Source organism: Budorcas taxicolor, chromosome 9 (assembly GCF_023091745.1).
Source record: "Budorcas taxicolor isolate Tak-1 chromosome 9, Takin1.1, whole genome shotgun sequence".
In the NCBI taxonomy this organism is placed as follows: Eukaryota; Metazoa; Chordata; class Mammalia; order Artiodactyla; family Bovidae; genus Budorcas; species Budorcas taxicolor.
Window position 1 is genome coordinate 23,190,415 of NC_068918.1, and position 19,313 is coordinate 23,209,727.

Consider the following 19,313-nt stretch of genomic DNA (forward strand, 5'->3'; position numbering starts at 1 on the left):
CCTCCTCTACCCTCAGGCAACCACTAATTTTTTCTGTCTATGACTCTCTTTCTGTTTTGTTTTTCTTATTTGTTTATTTCCTTTGTTTTCGGATTCCAAACATGAGTAAAATCATATGGTATTTTTCCCTCTATCTGTCATATTTCAGTTAGCATAATACCTTCCTAATCCATACAAAGTTTTACAAATGGCAAAATTTCATTCCTTTTAGGGCTGAGTCATATTTCATTCTATATATATACAACATCTTCTTTATCCATTTATGGGTGGACATTTAGGTTCCTTCCATTTCTTGACTGAGAAGGCAATGGCAACCCACACCAGTACTCTTGCTGGAAAATCCCATGGACAGAGGAGCCTGGTAGGCTGCAGTCCATGGGGTCGCTAAGAGTCGGGCGCGACTGAATGACTTCACTTTCACTCTTCACTTTCATGCATTGGAGAAGGAAATGACAACCCACTCCAATGTTCTTGCCTGGAGAATCCCAGGGATGGGGGAGCCTGGTGGCCTGCCATCTATGGGGTCACACAGAGTCAGACACGACTGAAGCAACTTAGCAGCAGCAGCAGCATTTCTTGGCTAATGTAAGTAGTGCTGCAATGCACCTATAAGTACATATACCTTTTTGAATTGGTATTTTTGTTTTCTTCAAATAAATTTCTGAATCATATGGTACAAATGAAATTGCTGGATCTTATGGCAGTTACATTTTTAGTTTTCTGAGGAAACTCTGTACTGTTTTTCATAGTGGTTGCTTCAATTTATATTCCAATGAATAATGCACAATGGTTCCCTTTCCTCAACATCTTCATTAATACCTGTGGATGCTTGTCTTTTTAATGATAGCCATTCTGACAGGCATGGAATGACATTCTAGAATGCAAAAGTAGGAAGTCAAGTGATACCTAGAGTAACAGGCAAATTTGGCCTTGGAGTACAAAATAAAGCAGGGCAAAGGCTAACAGAATTTTGCCAAAAGAACTCACTGGTCATAGCAAACACCCTCTTCCAACAACACAAGAGAAGACTTTACATATGAACATCACCAGATGGTCAATACCAAAATTAGATTGATTATATTCTTTGCAGCCAAAGATGAAGAAGCTCTATACAGTCAGCAAAAACAAGGCCGGGAACTGACTGTGGCTCAGATCATGAACTCTTACTGCCAAATTCAGACTTAAATTGAACAAAGTAAGGAAAACCACTAGGCCATTCAAGTATGACCCAAGTCAAATCCCTTATCATTACACAGTGGAAGAGACAAACAGATTCAAGGGATTAGGTCTGATAGAGTGCCTCAAGAACTATGGGTAGAGGTTTGTGACATTGCACAGGAGGCAGTGATTAAAACCCTCCCCAAGAAAAAGAAATTCAAAAAGGGAGAATGTAGTCTGAGGAGGCCTTACAAATAGCTGAGAAAAGAAGAGAAGCTAAAGACAAAGGAGAAAAGGGATGATATACCCATTTGAATGCAGAGTTCCAGAGAATAGCAAGAAGAGGTAAGAAAGCCTTCCACAGCAATCAGTGCAAAGAAATAGAAGAAAACAATAAAATGGGAAAGACTAGAGATGTCTTCAAAAAATTAGAGATACCAAGGGAATATTTCATCCAAAGATGAGCACAGTAAAGGACAGAAATGATATGGACATAGCAGAAGCAGAAGATATTAAGAAGAGGGCAAGAATACACAGAACTATACAAAACAGATCTTCATGACCAAGATAACCATGATGATGTGATCACTCACCTAGAGCCAGACATCCTGGAATGTGAGGTCAAGTGGGCCATAGGAAGCATCACTATGAACAAAGCTAATGAAGATGATGGAATTCCAGTTGAGCTGTTACAAATCCTAAAAGATGATGCTGTGAAAGTGCTACACTCAATATGCAAGCTATTTTAGAAAACTCAGCAATGGCCACAGGACTGGGAAAGGTCAGTTTTCATTCCAATCCCAAAGAAAGGCAATGCCAAAGAATGCTCAAACTACCACACAATTCCACTCATCTCACATGCTAGCAAATTAATGCTCAAAATTCTCCAAGCCAGGTTTCAACAGTACATGAATCATGAAATTCCAGATGTTCAAGCTGGATTTAGGAAAGGCAGAGGAACCAGAGATCAAATTGCCAACATTTGTTGGATCATAGAAAAAGCAAGAGAGTTCCAGAAAAACATCTATTTCTGCTTTATTGACTATGCCAAAGCCTTTGATTGTGTGGACAAAAACAAACTGTGGAAAATTCTTCAAGAGATGGAATACCAGATCACCTGACCTGCCTCCTGAGAAATCTGTATGCAGGTCAAGAAGCAACAGTTAGAACTGGACATGGAAAAACAGACTGGTTCCAAATTGAGAAAGGAGTACGTCAAGGATGTATATTGTCACCCTGCTTATTTAACTTATATCTAGGGTACATCATGTGAAATGCTGAGCTGGATGAAGCACAAATTGGAACCAATATTGCTGAGAGAAATATCAATAACCTCAGCTAGGCAGATGACACCACCCTTATGGCAGAAAGTTAAGAGGAACTAAAGAGCCTCTTGATGAAAGTGAAAGAGGAGAGTGAAAAAGCTGGCTTAAAACTCAACATTCAAAAAACTAAGGTCATGGCACCCAGTCCCATCACTCCATGGCAAATAGGTGGGGAAACAATGGAAACAGTGACAGACTTCATTTTCTTGGGCTCCAAAATCACTGCAGATGGTGACTGCAGCCATGAAATTAAAAGACACATGCTCCTTGAAAGAAAAGCTATAACACCCCTAGACAGCATGTTAAAAAGCAGAGAATTACTTGCCAACAAAGTCGGTGTAGTCAAAGCTATGGTTTTTCCAGTGGTCATGTATGGATGTGAGAGTTGGATCACAGAGAAAGCTGAGCACCAAAGAATTGATGCTTTTGAACTGTGGTGTTAGAGAAGACTCTTGAGAGTCCCTTGGACTGCAAAGAGACCCAACCAGTCAATTCTGAAGAAAATCAGTCCTGAATATTCATTGGAAGGACTGATGTTGAAGCTGAAACTCCAATACTTTGGCCACCTGATGCAAAGAACTGACTCATTAGAAAAGACCCTGATGCTGGGAAAGATTGAAGGCAGGAGGAGAAGGGGATGACAGAGGATGAGATGGTTGGATGGCATCACTGACTCGATGGACATGAGTTTGAGCAAGTTCTGGGAGCTGGTAATGGACAGGGAAACCTGACATGCTGCAGTCCATGGGTCACAAAGAGTCAGACACGACTGAGCGACTGAACTGAACTGAACTGAACTGATCCTGACAGATGTGCATTATCTCACTGTGATTTTTGACTTGCATTTCCCTGATGATTAGCTATATTGAGCATCTGTGCCTGTTAGCCCTCTGTATGTCTTTTTTGGAAAGTATCTGTTCAGGTCCTCTACTCATTTTTAATCAAGTTCTTTGTTTTGTTGACATTGAGTTGTGCATATTCTTTATACATTTCTGATGTCAACCCCTTATGTGTCACTCACAACTATCTTCTCCCCTTCAGTAGGCTGCCTTTTCACCATCTTGATGGTTTCCTTCTTAGTGCAAAAACTTTCTCATTTGATGTAGTCTCATTTGCTTTTGTTGTCCTTGCCTGAGGAGACAAATTGAAAAAAAGTATTTCTAAGACCAATGTCAAAGAGATTACAACCTATATTTTCCTCTGGAAGATTTATGGTTTTAGGACTTACATTTAAGTCTTTAATTCATTTTGAGTTTATTTTTGCATATGCTGTAAGAAAGTGGTCTAGTTTGTGTCTTTTGGAGGTAGCTGCCCAGTTTTCTTAACACCATTTATTGAAGAGACTGTCTTGTCCCCATTTGTATATTCTTGATTCCTTTGTCATAAATTAATTGACCATATAATTGTGGGTTTATTTCTGGACCCTATTCTGCTCGATTGACATATGTCTGTTTGTTGTGCCAGTACCATACTATTTTGATTACTGTAACTTTGTACTATTAAGTCTGCGAATGTGATGCTTCAGATTTGTTCATGTTTCTCAAAATTGCTTTGGCTACTTAGAGTCTTTATGGTTCCATACAAATTTTAGGATTTGTTTCAGTCCTATGAAAAATGCCATTAGAATTTTGAAGTTGATTGCACTAAACCCATAAATTGCTTTGAATACTAGAAACATTTTAATGATACTGATTCTTCTAATCCATGAGTACGGTATATCATTCCATACATGTATGTCATCTTCAGTTTCTTTCACTAATGTCTTGTAGTTTTCAGAGTACAGCTATGAAAAACGTAACCTTCTTGTTAAACTTATTCCAAGATATTTTGTTCTTCTTGATGTGATTGTAAATGGGATTTTTTTCTTTATTTCTCTAACTCTTCATTATTAGTGTATAAAAGTAAAATAGTTTCTATATATTAATTTTGTATCCTGCAACTTTACTGAATCTTTATTAATTCTGATAGTGTTTTGGTGGAATCTGTAGGTTTCCTATATGCAGTATCATGCATCTATAAATACTAACAACTTTGCTTCTTTTTTCCAACATGGAAATCTTTTCTTTTCTTTTCTTTTCTTTTTTTTTTTTTTTTTTTTTTTTTTTTTTTTTTTTTTTTTTTTTTTTTTTGTCTGATTGGTGGGGCCAGGCCTTCCAGTACTGTGTTGAATAAAAATGGAAAGAATGGACATCCTTGCTTTGTTCCTGATCTTACAGGAAAACATTTCAGATTTTCACCATGGAGTATGATGCTAGCTGTGTATTTTTCATATATAGTCTTTATTATGTTGAGGTATTTTCCCTCTGTGCCCAATTTCTGGAGAGTTTTTATTGTATATTGTTGTTGGATTTTGTCAAATGTTTTTTATGTATCTTTTGAGATGATCATATGATTTATATCCTTTTTTGTGTTAATGGGATGTATCATGTTGATTGATTTTCAGATGGTAAACCATCACTGCATATCCTGAATGAATCTGACTTGATCATAGTGTATGATTCTTTTAATGTATTGCTGAATTTGGTTCACTAATATTTTGTTGTTGTTTTTTTTTAATTTATTATTTTTTTTTTAAATTTTAAAATCTTTAATTCTTACATGTGTTCCCAAACATGATCCCCCCTCCCCCCTCCCTCCCCATAACATCTCTGTGGGTCATCCCCATGCACCAGCCCCAAGCATGCTGTATCCTGCATCAGACATAGACTAGCGATTCAATTCTTACATGATAGTATACATGATAGAATGCCATTCTCCCATATCATCCCACCCTCTCCCTCTCCCTCTGAGTCCAAAAGTCCGTTATAGACAGCTGCGTCTTTTTTCCTGTCTTGCATACAGGGTCGTCATTGCCATCTTTCTAAATTCCATATATATGTGTTAGTATACTGTATTGGTGTTTTTCTTTCTGGCTTACTTCACTCTGTATAATCGGCTCCAGTTTCGTCCATCTCATCAGAACTGATTCAAATGAATTCTTTTTAACGGCTGAGTAATACTCCATTGTGTATATGTACCACAGCTTTCTTATCCATTCATCTGCTGATGGACATCTAGGTTGTTTCCATGTCCTGGCTATTATAATCAGTGCTGCGATGAACATTGGGGTACATGTGTCTCTTTCAATTCTGGTTTCCTCGGTGTGTATGCCCAGCAGTGGGATTGCTGGGTCATAAGGCAGTTCTATTTGCAATTTTTTAAGGAATCTCCACACTGTTCTCCATAGTGGCTGTACTAGTTTGCATTCCCACCAACAGTGTAGGAGGGTTCCCTTTTCTCCACACCCTCTCCAGCATTTATTGCTTGCAGATTTTTGGATCGCAGCCATTCTGACTGGTGTGAAGTGGTACCTCATTGTGGTTTTGATTTGCATTTCTCTGATAATGAGTGATGTTGAGCATCTTTTCATGTGTTTGTTAGCCATCCGTATGTCTTCTTTGGAGAAATGTCTGTTTAGTTCTTTGGCCCATTTTTTGATTGGGTCGTTTATTTTTCTGGAATTGAGCTGCATAAGTTGCTTGTATATTTTTGAGATTAGTTGTTTGTCAGTTGCTTCATTTGCTATTATTTTCTCCCATTCCGAAGGCTGTCTTTTCACCTTGCTGATATTTTCCTTTGTTGTGCAGAAGCTTTTAATTTTAATTAGATCCCATTTGTTTATTTTTGCTTTTATTTCCAGAATTCTGGGAGGTGGATCATAGAGGATCCTGCTGTGATTTATGTCTGAGAGTGTTTTGCCTATGTTCTCCTCTAGGAGTTTTATAGTTTCTGGTCTTACATTTAGATCTTTAATCCATTTTGAATTTATTTTTGTGTGTGGTGTTAGAAAGTGATCTAGTTTCATTCTTTTACAAGTGGTTGACCAGTTTTCCCAGCACCACTTGTTAAAGAGATTGTCTTTACTCCATTGTATATTCTTGCCTCCTTTGTCAAAGATAAGGTGTCCATATGTGTGTGGATTTATCTCTGGGCTTTCTATTTTGTTCCATTGATCTATATGTCTGTCTTTGTGCCAGTACCATACTGTTTTGATGACTGTGGCTTTGTAGTAGAGCCTGAAGTCAGGCAAGTTGATTCCTCCAGTTCCATTCTTCTTTCTCAAGATTGCTTTGGCAATTCGAGGTTTTTTGTATTTCCATACGAATCTTGTAATTATTTGTTCTAGTTGTGTGAAAAATATGGCTGGTAGCTTGATAGGGATTGCATTGAATTTGTAAATTGCTTTGGGTAGTATACTCATTTTCACTATATTGATTCTTCCGATCCACGAACATGGTATATTTCTCCATCTATTAGTGTCCTCTTTGATTTCTTTCATCAGTGTTTTATAGTTTTCTATATATAGGTCTTTAGTTTCTTTGGGTAGATATATTCCTAAGTATTTTATTCTTTTCGTTGCAATGGTGAATGGAATTGTTTCCTTAATTGCTTTTTCTACTTTCTCATTATTGGTGTATAGGAATGCAAGGGATTTCTGTGTGTTGATTTTATATCCTGCAACTTTACTATATTCATTGATGAGCTCTAGTAATTTTCTGGTGGAGTCTTTCGGGTTTTCCATGTAGAGGATCATGTCATCTGCAAACAGTGAGAGTTTTACTTCTTCTTTTCCAATTTGGATTCCTTTTATTTCTTTTTCTGCTCTGATTGCTGTGGCCAAAACTTCCAGAACTATGTTGAATAGTAGCGGTGAAAGTGGACACCCTTGTCGTGTTCCTGACTTTAGGGGAAATGCTTTTAATTTTTCACCATTGAGGATAATGTTTGCTGTGGGTTTGTCATATATAGCTTTTATTATGTTGAGGTATGTTCCTTCTATTCCTGCTTTCTGGAGAGTTTTTATCATAAATGGATGTTGAATTTTGTCAAAGGCCTTCTCTGCATCTATTGAGATAATCATATGGTTTTTATTTTTCAATTTGTTAATGTGGTGAATTACATTGATTGATTTGCGGATATTGAAGAATCCTTGCATCCCTGGGATAAAGCCCACTTGGTCATGGTGTATGATCTTTTTAATGTGTTGTTGGATTCTGATTGCTAGAATTTTGTTGAGGATTTTTGCATCTATGTTCATCAGTGATATTGGCCTGTAGTTTTCTTTTTTTGTGACATCTTTGTCAGGTTTTGGTATTAGAGTGATGGTGGCCTCATAGAATGAGTTTGGAAGTTTACCTTCCTCTGCAATTTTCTGGAAGAGTTTGAGTAGGATAGGTGTTAGCTCTTCTCGAAATTTTTGGTAGAATTCAGCTGTGAAGCCGTCTGGACCTGGGCTTTTGTTTGCTGGAAGATTTCTGATTACAGTTTCAATTTCCGTGCTTGTGATGGGTCTGTTAAGATTTTCTATTTCTTCCTGGTTCAGTTTTGGAAAATTGTACTTTTCTAAGAATTTGTCCATTTCTTCCACGTTGTCCATTTTATTGGCATACAACTGCTGATAGTAGTCTCCTATGATCCTTTGTATTTCTGTGTTGTCTGTTGTGATCTCTCCATTTTCATTTCTAATTTTATTGATTTGATTTTTCTCTCTTTGCTTCTTGATGAGTCTGGCTAATGGTTTGTCAATTTTATTTATCCTTTCAAAGAACCAGCTTTTGGCTTTGTTGATTTTTGCTATGGTCTCTTTTATTTCTTTTGCATTTATTTCTGCCCTAATTTTTAAGATTTCTTTCCTTCTACTAACTCTAGGGTTCTCCAATTCTTCCTTTTCTAGTTGCTTTAGTTGTAGAGTTAGGTTATTTATTTGACTTTTTTCTTGTTTCTTGAGGTATGCCTGTATTGCTATGAACTTTCCTCTTAGCACTGCTTTTATAGTGTCCCACAGGTTTTGGGTTGTTGTGTTTTCATTTTCATTAGTTTCTATGCATATTTTGATTTCTTTTTTGATTTCTTCTGTGACTTGTTGGTTATTCAGAAGTGTGTTGTTCAACCTCCATATGTTGGAATTTTTAGTAGTTTTTCTCCTGTAATTGAGATCTAATCTTAATGCATTATGGTCAGAAAAGATGCTTGGAATGATTTCGATTTTTTTGAATTTATCAAGTTTAGATTTATGGCCCAGGATGTGATCTATCCTGGAGAAGGTTCCATGAGCACTTGAGAAAAAGGTGAAATTCATTGTTTTGGGGTGAAATGTCCTATAGATATCAATTAGGTCTAATTGATCTAATGTATCATTTAAAGTTTGCGTTTCTTTGTTAATTTTCTGTTTAGTTGATCTGTCCATAGGTGTGAGTGGGGTATTAAAGTCTCCCACTATTATTGTGTTATTGTTGATTTCCCCTTTCATACTTGTTAGCATTTGTCTTACATATTGCGGTGCTCCTATGTTGGGTGCATATATATTTATAATTGTTATATCTTCTTCTTGGATTGATCCTTTGATCAGTATGTAGTGGCCTTCTTTGTCTCTTTTCACAGCCTTTGTTTTAAAGTCTATTTTATCGGATATGAGTATTGCCACTCCTGCTTTCTTTTGGTCTCTATTTGTGTGGTATATCTTTTTCCAGCCCTTCACTTTCAGTCTGTATGTGTCCCTTGTTTTGAAGTGGGTCTCTTGTAAGCAGCATATAGAGGGGTCTTGTTTTTGTATCCATTCGGCCAGTCTTTGCCTTTTGGTTGGGGCGTTCAACCCATTTACGTTTAAGGTAATTATTGATAAGTATGATCCCGTTATCATTTACTTTATTGTTTTGGGTTCGGGTTTATACACCCTTTTCCTGTTTCCTGTCTAGAGAATATCCTTTAGAATTTGTTGGAGAGCTGGTTTGGTGGTGCTGAATTCTCTCAGCTTTTGCTTCTCTGTAAAGCTTTTGATTTCTCCTTCGTATTTGAATGAGATCCTTGCTGGGTACAGTAATCTGGGATGTAGGTTATTGTCTTTCATCACTTTAAGTATGTCTAGCCATTCCCTCCTGGCCTGAAGAGTTTCTATTGAAAGATCAGCTGTTATCCTTATGGGAATCCCCTTGTGTGTTATTTGTTGTTTTTCCCTTGCTGCTTTTAATATTTGTTCTTTGTGTTTGATCTTTGTTAATTTGATTAATATGTGTCTTGGGGTGTTTCGCCTTGGGTTTATCCTATTTGGAACTCTCTGTGTTTCTTGGACTTGGGTGATTATTTCCTTCCCCATTTTAGGGAAGTTTTCAACTATTATCTCCTCAAGGATTTTCTCATGATCTTTCTTTCTGTCTTCTTCTTCTGGAACTCCTATAATTCGAATGTTGGAGCGTTTCATATTGTCCTGGAGGTCTCTGAGATTGTCCTCGTTTCTTTTAATTCGTTTTTCTTGTTTCCTCTCTGATTCATTTACTTCTACCATTCTATCTTCTATTTCACTAATCCTATCTTCTGCCTCCGTTATTCTACTATTTGTTGCCTCCAGAGTGTTTCTGATCTCATTTATTGCGTTATTCATTATATTTTGACTCTTTTTTATTTCTTCTAGGTCCTTGTTAAACCTTTCTTGCATCTTCTCAATCCTTGTCTCTAGACTATTTATCTGTGATTCTATTTTGATTTCAAGATTTTGGATCATTTTCACTATCAATATTCGGAATTCCTTCTCAGGTAGATTCCCTACTTCTTCCTCTTTTGTTTGGTTTGGTGGGCAACTCTCCTGTTCCTTTACCTGCTGAGTATTCCTCTGTCTCTTCATCTTGGTTATATTGCTGGGTTTGGGGTGGCCTTTTTATATTCTGTTAGTTTGTGGAGTTTTCTTTATTATGGAGCTTCCTCACTGTGGGTGGGGTTCTATCAGTGGCTTGTCAAGGTTTCCTGGTTAGGGAGGCTTGTGTTGGAGTTCTGGTGGGTGGAGCTGGGTTTCTTCTCTCTGGCGTGCAGTGGAGTGACCAGTAATGGGTTATGAGACATCAAGGGTTTGGGAATAATTTTGAGCTGCCTGTATATTGAAGCTCAGGGGAGTGTTCCTGTGTTGCTGGAGAATTTGAGTGGTATGTCTTGTTTTGGAACTTGTTGGCCCTTGGGTGGAGCTTGGTTTCAGTGTAGGTATGAAGGCATTTGATGAGCTCCTATTGCTTAATGTTCCCTGAATTCAAGAGTTCTCTAATGTTTTGAGGCTTTGGATTTAAGCCTCCTGCTTCTGGTTTTCAGTTTTATTTTTACAGTAGCCTCTAGACTTCTCCATCTATACAGCACCGATGATAAAACATCTAGGTTAAAGATGAAAGGTTTCTCCACATTGAGGGACACTCAGAGAGGTTCACTGAGTTACAAGGAGAAGAGAAGATGGAGGGGGTAGTTAGAGGTAACTGGAATTAGATGTGGTGAGATCAAAAGAGGAGAGAGCAAGCTAGCCAGTAGTCACTTCCTTATGTGTGCTCTATAGTCTGGACCGCTCAGAGGTATTTACGGAGTTATACAGGGAAGAGGAGAGGGAGGAAGTAGACAGAGGTGACCAGGAGGATAAGAGAGAGGAATGAGAAGGAGAGAGACAAATCCTGCCAGTAACCAGTTCCTTGGGTGTTCTCCACCGTCTGGAACACACTGAGATTCACAGAGTTGGATAGAGAAGAGATGGGGGAGAAAAGAGATAGAGGCCACCTGGTGGAGAAAAAGGAGAGTCCAAAGGAGGAGAGAGTGGTCGAGCCAGTAATCTCGCTCTCAGGTAAACATGGGTAGTGAAGTTTGGGTTTTTAAATGTACAAAATTGACAACAGAAACCTAAGAGCAAAGATTAAAAATCTAGAGTAGAGGTTGGATTTTAGAAAATACAATATTAAAGAAAAGAAGCAGAAGGAAAAAGGAAGAAAGAAAAAAAACGCACAAGAATTATTTAAAAAACAAACAAACAAAAAAACAAAACAAACCAAAAAAAAAAAACAAAAAACCACCAACAACCATCCAAAGGCTATATATGTTGTTTGCCTTAAAAAAAAAAAAAAAAGTCTTTTTTTTTTTTAAATAGTAATAGTAGGTTATAGAAATAAAAATTAGAGGATAAATAGAAGACTTAACAATTGAAAAAATAGTTAGAAAAAAAAGAAGAAAAAAGAAAAAAAAAAGGAATGATTTTAAAATTATTAAAAATATATCTGGCCGTTCTCTGATGTTTTGGGCCGTGTGGGATCACTTCCAAGGTGGTTCCCTCTGTTTAACTTCTTCTGTTTGCTGGTTTTTTAGGCTCACTAGTTCAGTCGTGCTGTGGGGAGGGGGGATGCTGCAAACAAATAGCACTGTCGTGTGCACAGTGTCTCAGCCCCGCCTGACTTGTTGCTTCTTGTGGCGTACAAACCGCTCCGGCTCTACGATGCTCAGCCGGGAACCGTCTGGGGCCGGCCCTAGGCTGCGTGCGCTTCCCCTGTCCAAGCCGCTCAGGCCGCCCTCAGAGGCACAGATTCGGCTGGGACTGCGTTTTGTGCCCTTCCCAGGTCCGAGTAGCTCAGGAGTTTGGCGAGCGCGATCGCCGCGGCGTGTCACCTTTTCTGCCGCTGCTGCTCAGCTTTCTGGGTGGACCGCTGGCGTCCCCCGTGAGGCAGATTGTGAGTGTCCAGCACCCCCAGAAGTCTTAGCAAAGAGGCCTGCTTGCAGTTAGGTAAGTAAAGTCTCTCCGGGTCTGCAATTGCCCCTTTCCAGTCTTTACGGCTCTGGCTGCCTGTCCCCGGCGGGCTTTTTCCGTTCCGTCCTTTGTTCTGTGCTCGGTCCTGGCGGTGTCTTATGATCGAGCTTTTCGGGCGGTAGCTATCCCACAGTCTGGTTTGCTAGCGCAAGTTAGATCGTTCTGGTTGTGCGTGGGGCGTTCCTGCCCGATTCTTACAAAGCACTGCAGCCCGCGCCTCCCGCGCGTCCCTGCCCTGCCCCCACTTCCCAATGGCGGATGCAGGCGTCTGTGCCGCTTTTCCGCTGGGGGAGTTACTGTTGGGCTTGTAATCTCTTGGTCTTAATTATTTCTTTATTTTTCCTTCCTGTTATGTTGCCCTCTGTGTTTCCAAGATTCGCCACCGACTCGGCAGGGAGAGTGTTTCCTGGTGTTTGGAAACCTCTCTTCTTAAAATTCCCTTCCCGGGACGGGCTTCCCTTCCCGGGACGGAGCTCCCTCCCCACCTCCTTTGTCTCCTTTTTCGTCTTTTATATTTTTTCCTACCTGTTTTTGAAGACAATGGTCTGCTTTTCTGGATGCCTGATGACCTCTGCCAGCCTACAGAAGTTGTTTTGTGGTTTGCTCGGAGTTGAAATGTTCTTTTGAGGAATTTGTGAGGGAGAAAGTGGTCTTCCCGTCCTATTCCTCTGCCACCTTTATCCCGTCTCTGGTTCACTAATATTTTGTTGAGGTTTTTTTATGCCTATATTTATCAGAAATATCAGCCTGTAATTTTCTTTTTCTGTGGTGTCTTAACTGGTTTTGGTGTCAGTGTCATAATGGCTTTGTAAAATGAATTTGAAAGTGTTTCTTCCTCTTCAATTTTGCGGGGATAATTTGAGTAGAATGAGTTTTAACCCTTTTGTAAATGCTTGGTAGAAATCACCTGTAAAGCAATTTGGTCCCAGACTTTTGTTTGTTGGGAGGGTTTTGATTACTGGTTCAATTCTGTTGTTAGTAATCAGACTATTCAAATTTTCTTTCTATTTCTCCATGATTCTGTCTTAGAAGAGTCTATGTTTCTAGAAATGTATCTATTTCTTCTAGGCTGTCTGATCTGTTGGCATATAATTGTTCATAGCATTTTCTTATGATCCTTTGTATTTCTGTGGTGACAGTTGTAATTTCTCCTCTTTTATATCTGGTTTTATTTATTGGGCCTCTCTTTTCTTCTTCCTGAGTCTCGCTAAAGGTTTGTCAATTTTGTTTATCTTTTCAAAGGACAAGTTCTTAGCTTTATTGAACTTTTTTTAGTCTCCGTTTCATCTATTTTCACTTTGATCTTTCTTATTTCCTTTCTCCCAGTAACCTTGGAGTAGCTTGTTCTTCTTTTTCTGTATATCTAACCTGTTGCTGCTTTCCTCAAGCATATTTTTTATTTAAGCTATTGTATTCTTCAGTTCTATTGGTTATTTCCTATATTTTCTATATTTTTGTTGAAGTTCTTAAGAGCAAAAGCATTTCACCACACCAAGTAAAATGGGAAAAATAATTAGAAGTATATTTACAGTTAGCCCTGTGTATCTAATAATATCCAACCAGTTCCTGAGTTCTTAATCTAGGAAGAAAACTTAGGAGCAGTCTCAACTTTCTTGAGTTTAATATCATGAGCTGCCATCTGTATGTGAGATACCCAGTAAATAACAACATGAATTGCAGTGGCCTGAAGTGGGTTGAAGACAATCTGTTGCTAACTTAATTACACAATCTTGGGCAAGTCAGTTAGACTGTCTAAATGTCTGATTCTTCTTCTATGAAGTGGTCAAAGTAATAGTACTGCCCTCTCCTGTTTGTTGTGAATGTTAAATGAGATAGAACAAGTATAATACCTAATATGGTTCCTGGCACATTGAAAGTGAAAGTGAAGTCACTCAGTCGTGTCCGACTCTTTGCGACACAATGAGTGCAGGCCACCAGGCTTCTCTGTCCATGGGATTTTCCAGGCAAGAGTACTGGAGAGGGTGGCCATTTCCTTCTCCAGGGGATCTTCCCGACGCAGGGATTGAACCCAGGTCTCCTACATTGCAGGCAGACGCTTTACCATCAGAGCCACCAGGGAAGTGCTGGCACATTAAGTATACTCAGTAAATCCTAGGAATTTTTATCTTAATCCTAGCCCACTAACACTCTGGTAGTAACTCTTAGAGAAGCACTGGAAGGCCTAGAGAGACACTAAGTCAGCAAATGGAGGGGTAACCAGTAAACTTTAGCTCCTTAACACTTTTGTCCTGAGAGTGGTTAAAATACTACAAGGTTACTTTGTGAAACTTTCCTGATTCTGTCCCCTAAGATCTGCTGCTTTGGGGTAAAGAAGCATTATTTTTGTCAATGTATATGAAAGCCATCTTCTAGGGAGGAGAGGTCTCTCCAGATACTTCCCTCTATGTCTGTTACTGTCCATGCTTGCTTACAAACATTTGTCAAGCACCTCCTATATTCCAGTCTCTGAGCAAAGCGGGTGGTAGACCAACGAAGGCCTATGCCAAGCGCCAGGGCTCTATTTCCTTAACGTATTTATGTCACTGAGTCTTCACCAACGTCCCTAAAGCACATACTATTGTTATCCTAATTTTATGGATTAGGAAACTGAGAAACAAAGAGGGTAAGTAATGCTTTGAGGTCGCAGAGCTAACTATCAGTGACTTAGTACTTGTCCTCATGATGCACACAGCCTACAAAGTAGAATGTTTTTCGGTAGAAGGTGTTTAAGCTCTATTAAAAGTAATATCGTTCAAAAGCTGGCAAGCATCCAGGCAATCAGAAATTAACTTGACACTCAATTTTTATCTAAACATTTGGAGTCATGTATCCACAGCCTGTCTCTGTCATTCTTGGTGTCTCATTATTTGTCTACATGAAAAATATAATCACTCTCGGTGCAAGTAATTGTAATGGCCTTTTAGTGAATTAAACTGGAATTCTTTTGAAGTGCTATTAGAAATACTAATATGACTCTGTTCTAAAAGAAAAAAAAAGCCATGAAGTGTGTTAATTACAAGTATCAGTAGGTTAACTGACAATTTTGTTAGAAGTGGTGTTAAGAAAGCTGGAATACTGTGTATTAACAAAACACTAGCATAGCCGAACTTTGTTAAGAATGATTAAAACATAACATGTAAGAAAATATTTAGCTAATATAAAAACTTAAAATTAAGTGCCAGGCCTAGGTACCTATGATTCAGAATGTTACTATTAATTTGCAATCTTGTTAAAGTTATTATTTTACTGAGCATGTGTGTGGCATGATTTCCACATTGTGAATTCGATCACTGTTGTTATATTGGGTGGGTCCAAGGCAACTGAAAGAGGAGAGTGAAAGAGTTGGCTTAAAGCTCAACATTCAGAAAACGAAGATCATGGCATCTGGTCCCATCACTTCATGGGAAATAGATGGGGAAACAGTGGAAACAGTGTCAGACTTTATTTTGGGGGGCTCCAAAATCACTGCAGATGGTGACTGCAGCCATGAAATTAAAAGACGCTTACTCCTTGGAAGAAAAGTTATGACCAACCTAGATAGTATATTCAAAAGCAGAGATATTACTTTGCCAACAAAGGTCCATCTAGTCAAGGCTATGGTTTTTCCTGCGGTCATATATGGATGTGAGAGTTGGACCGTGAAGAAGGCTGAGTGCCAAAGAATTGATGCTTTTGAACTGTGGTGTTGGAGAAGACTCTTGAGAGTCCCTTGGACTGCAAGGACATCCAACCAGTCCATTCTGAAGGAGATCAACCCTGGGATTTCTTTGGAAGGAATGATGCTAAAGCTGAAGCTCCAGTACTTCGGACACCTCATGCAAAGAGTTGACTCATTGGAAAAGAGTCTGATGCTGGGAGGGATTGGGGGCAGGAGGAGAAGGGGCCGACCGAGGATGAGATGGCTGGATGGCATCATGGACTCGATGGACGCGAGTCTGAGTGAACTCCAGGAGTTGGTGATGGCCAGGGAGGCCTGGCGTGCTGCGATTCATGGGGTCGCAAAGAGTCGGACATGACTGAACGACTGAAATGAACTGAACTGAAGGCAACTACATCTGTCTTTGGACTCTAAAATGCCAGGTGTACATTTTTAAGATGTAATATAAACATTACTTTAAAGGAGACCTTTCTCAAGAAACCACAGTCATACATGAAGGAAATGTTGTTAGGAGCCTCTTCTTCAAGCTACAGTACAGTTTTTTTTGCAGTTAAAAAGACTCGGGATTTCCTCAGGATTTGGAGGTAGAAGGGCTTCCCTTGTGGCTCAGCAGGCAAAGAATCTGCCCACAATGTGGGAGGCCTGGGTTCAATCCCTGGTTGGGAAGATGCCCTGGAGAAGGGAAAGGCTAACCATTCCAGTATTCTGGCCTGCAGAATTCCTTGACTATACAGTCACAAAGAGTTGGACAACACTGAGTGACTTTTGCTTCACTTGGAGGTGGAAGGAAATAACTTAAATCATTAAATATTAATAAGCAATCATCTGAGCACCTGGGCCGTGTAGGTAACGATGCGTGAGTCTTAGATGTTTCTTCATAACAACTTTTAATTTGTTGTTATTGTTGTGCTCTATGGTTTTTCTCACTCCTACCATCCCCTCCCAACACACACACACACACACACACACACACACACACTCGCTAAAATATACTGTAAAGAAAAGAATCTACTTTTGTTTTCCTCTTTCTGACTTACTTCACTCAGAGAACTCTACTTAGTGTTCTAGCAGTCACCGCAGTGTTAGTCGTGCAGCCGTGTCCTACTCTTTGCGACCCATGGACTGTATAGCCCACTAGGCTCCTCTGTCCATGGAATTCTCCAGTCAAGAATACTAGAGAAAGTAGCCATTCCCTTCTCCAGGGGATCTTCCCAACCCATAGATCAAACTGGGTCTCCTGCATTGCAGGCTGATTCTTTACCATCTGAGCCACAAGGGAAGCCCACCCAGTGCTCTATGGTGACCTAAATGGGAAGGAAATACAAAAAAGAGGAGATACATGTATATGTATAGCTGATTCATTTTGCTCTGCGATAACACAACATTATAAAGCAACTATCATGAGAAACGCTAGGCTGGAAGAAGCACAAGCTGGAATCAAGATTGCCGGGAGAAAGATCAGTGATCTCAGATATGCGGATGACACCACCCTTATGGCAGAAAGTGAAGAGGAACTAAAGAGCCTTTTGATGAAAGTGAAAGAGGAGAGCGAAAAAGTTGGCTTAAAGCTCAACATTCAGAAAACGAAGATCATGGAATCTGGTCCCATCACTTCATGGGAAATAGATGGGGAAACAGTGGAAACAGTGTCAAACTTTATTTTTGGGGGCTCCAAAATCACCGCAGATGGTGACTGCAGCCGTGAAATTAAAAGACGCTTACACCTTGGAAGGAAAGTTATGACCAACCTAGATAGTATACTCAAAAGCAGAGACATTACTTTGCCAACAAAGGTCCGTCTAGTCAAGGCTATGGTTTTTCCTGTGGTCATGTATGGGTGTGAGAGTTGGACTGTGAAGAAAGCTGAGCGCCAAAAAACTGATGCTTTTAAACTGTGGTGTTGGAGAAGACTCTTGAGAGTCCCTTGGACTGCAAGGAGATCCAACCAGTCCATTCTGAAGGAGATCAGCCCTGGGATTTCTTTGGAAGGAATGATGCTAAAGCTGAAGCTCCAATACTTCGGACACCTCATGCAAAGAGTTGACTCATTGGAAAAGAGTCTGATGCTGGGAGGGATTGGGGTCAGGAGGAGAAGGGGACGACAGAGGATGAGATGGCTGGATGGCATCACGGACTTGATGGACGTGAGTCTGAGTGAACTCCGAGAGTTGATGATGGACAGGGAGGCCTGGCGTGCTGCGATTCATAGGGTCGCAAAGAGTTGAACACAACTGAGCGACTGAACTGAACTGAACTGATACTCTGATAAAAATTCATTTTAAAAATAATAATTTATTTTTGTCATATCTCAAATATCTAGAAAATGCTCATGGTTTGTTGTCAATACATAATTGGTAGATGAATATATGAAACTAGAAGATGTAAGACACAGACTTTGCCCTTACAAGGAGGCAGCCTGGAGTAGAAGAGGACACCAGACAGGAAGTCCAGAGACCAGGTTTTCCCCTGTGCTTGGCCAGGACTTACTTGTCAACCTCAAGCAGAGTACCACAAGTTCCTCATGTGGAAAGCAGTGGGACTATCACTAAGGTCTCCTTTTTACTTTAAAATTCTGTCATTCTATGTCCATCTTCAGACTCCCCAGGTGGCACAAATGGTAAAGAACCACCTGTCAATGCAGGTAGATATAAGAGACCCAGGTTCAATCCCTGGGTTGGGAAGATCCCCTGGAGAAGGACATGGCAACCCACTCCAGTATTCTTTCCTGGAGAATCTCATGGACAGAGAAGCCTGGCAGGCTACAACCCATAGGGTCGCAAAGAATCAGACACAACCAAAGCAGCCTAGCATGCACACATGTCAATCTTCAAATAAGTGAAGAGTGTTCAGCCTCAGATATGGAAAGAAGAGTGCTTACTCAGGGCTATTCTAACAGGCAGGACGTGCTCAGTCATGATGCAGATCTCCAGAGAGGTGGATCTGGACTCTGGAATAGCTTCCTTTGGCTGCTTTCACAAATTAGCACAAATGTGACAGACAGAATTGTATTCTCTCCCAGTTCTGGAGGCCACAAGTCCGAAATCAAGGCGCCTGCAGGACCACATTCCCTCCAGTGGCCCAGGAGAGATTTCAGTCCTTGCCTCTAACCAGCTTCTGGAAGCTGTCCACATTCCTTGACTTGGCCTCTGTCTTCATATTCCCTCCTCTTCCGTGTGTGTGTCACCTGTGTGTCTCTTACACATAGAATTGAGGGCCCACCCCCATGTTCCAGGATCACCTCCCTATCTCAAGGTCCTTGATCACTTCTGCAAAAACCCATTTTCCAAAAATTTCATGTCCACAGGCTCCAGGGTTTAGGGTGTGAACATGTTTCGGGGGCACCACTGTTCAGTCCACTACAAGCGCAGAAGAAGGAAACAATACAATCATGGCCATTTTCCATACGTGGTGCATGCGTGGTGAGTTGTTTCAGTCACGTCCGACTCTGCGATCCTATGGACGATAGCCCACCAGGTTTCTCTGTCTGTGGGATTTCTCCAAACAAGAATACTGGAGTGGGTTGCCATGCCCTTCTCCAGAGGATCTTCCCAACCCAGGGACTGAACCCATGTCTCTTACATCTCCTGCATGGGCA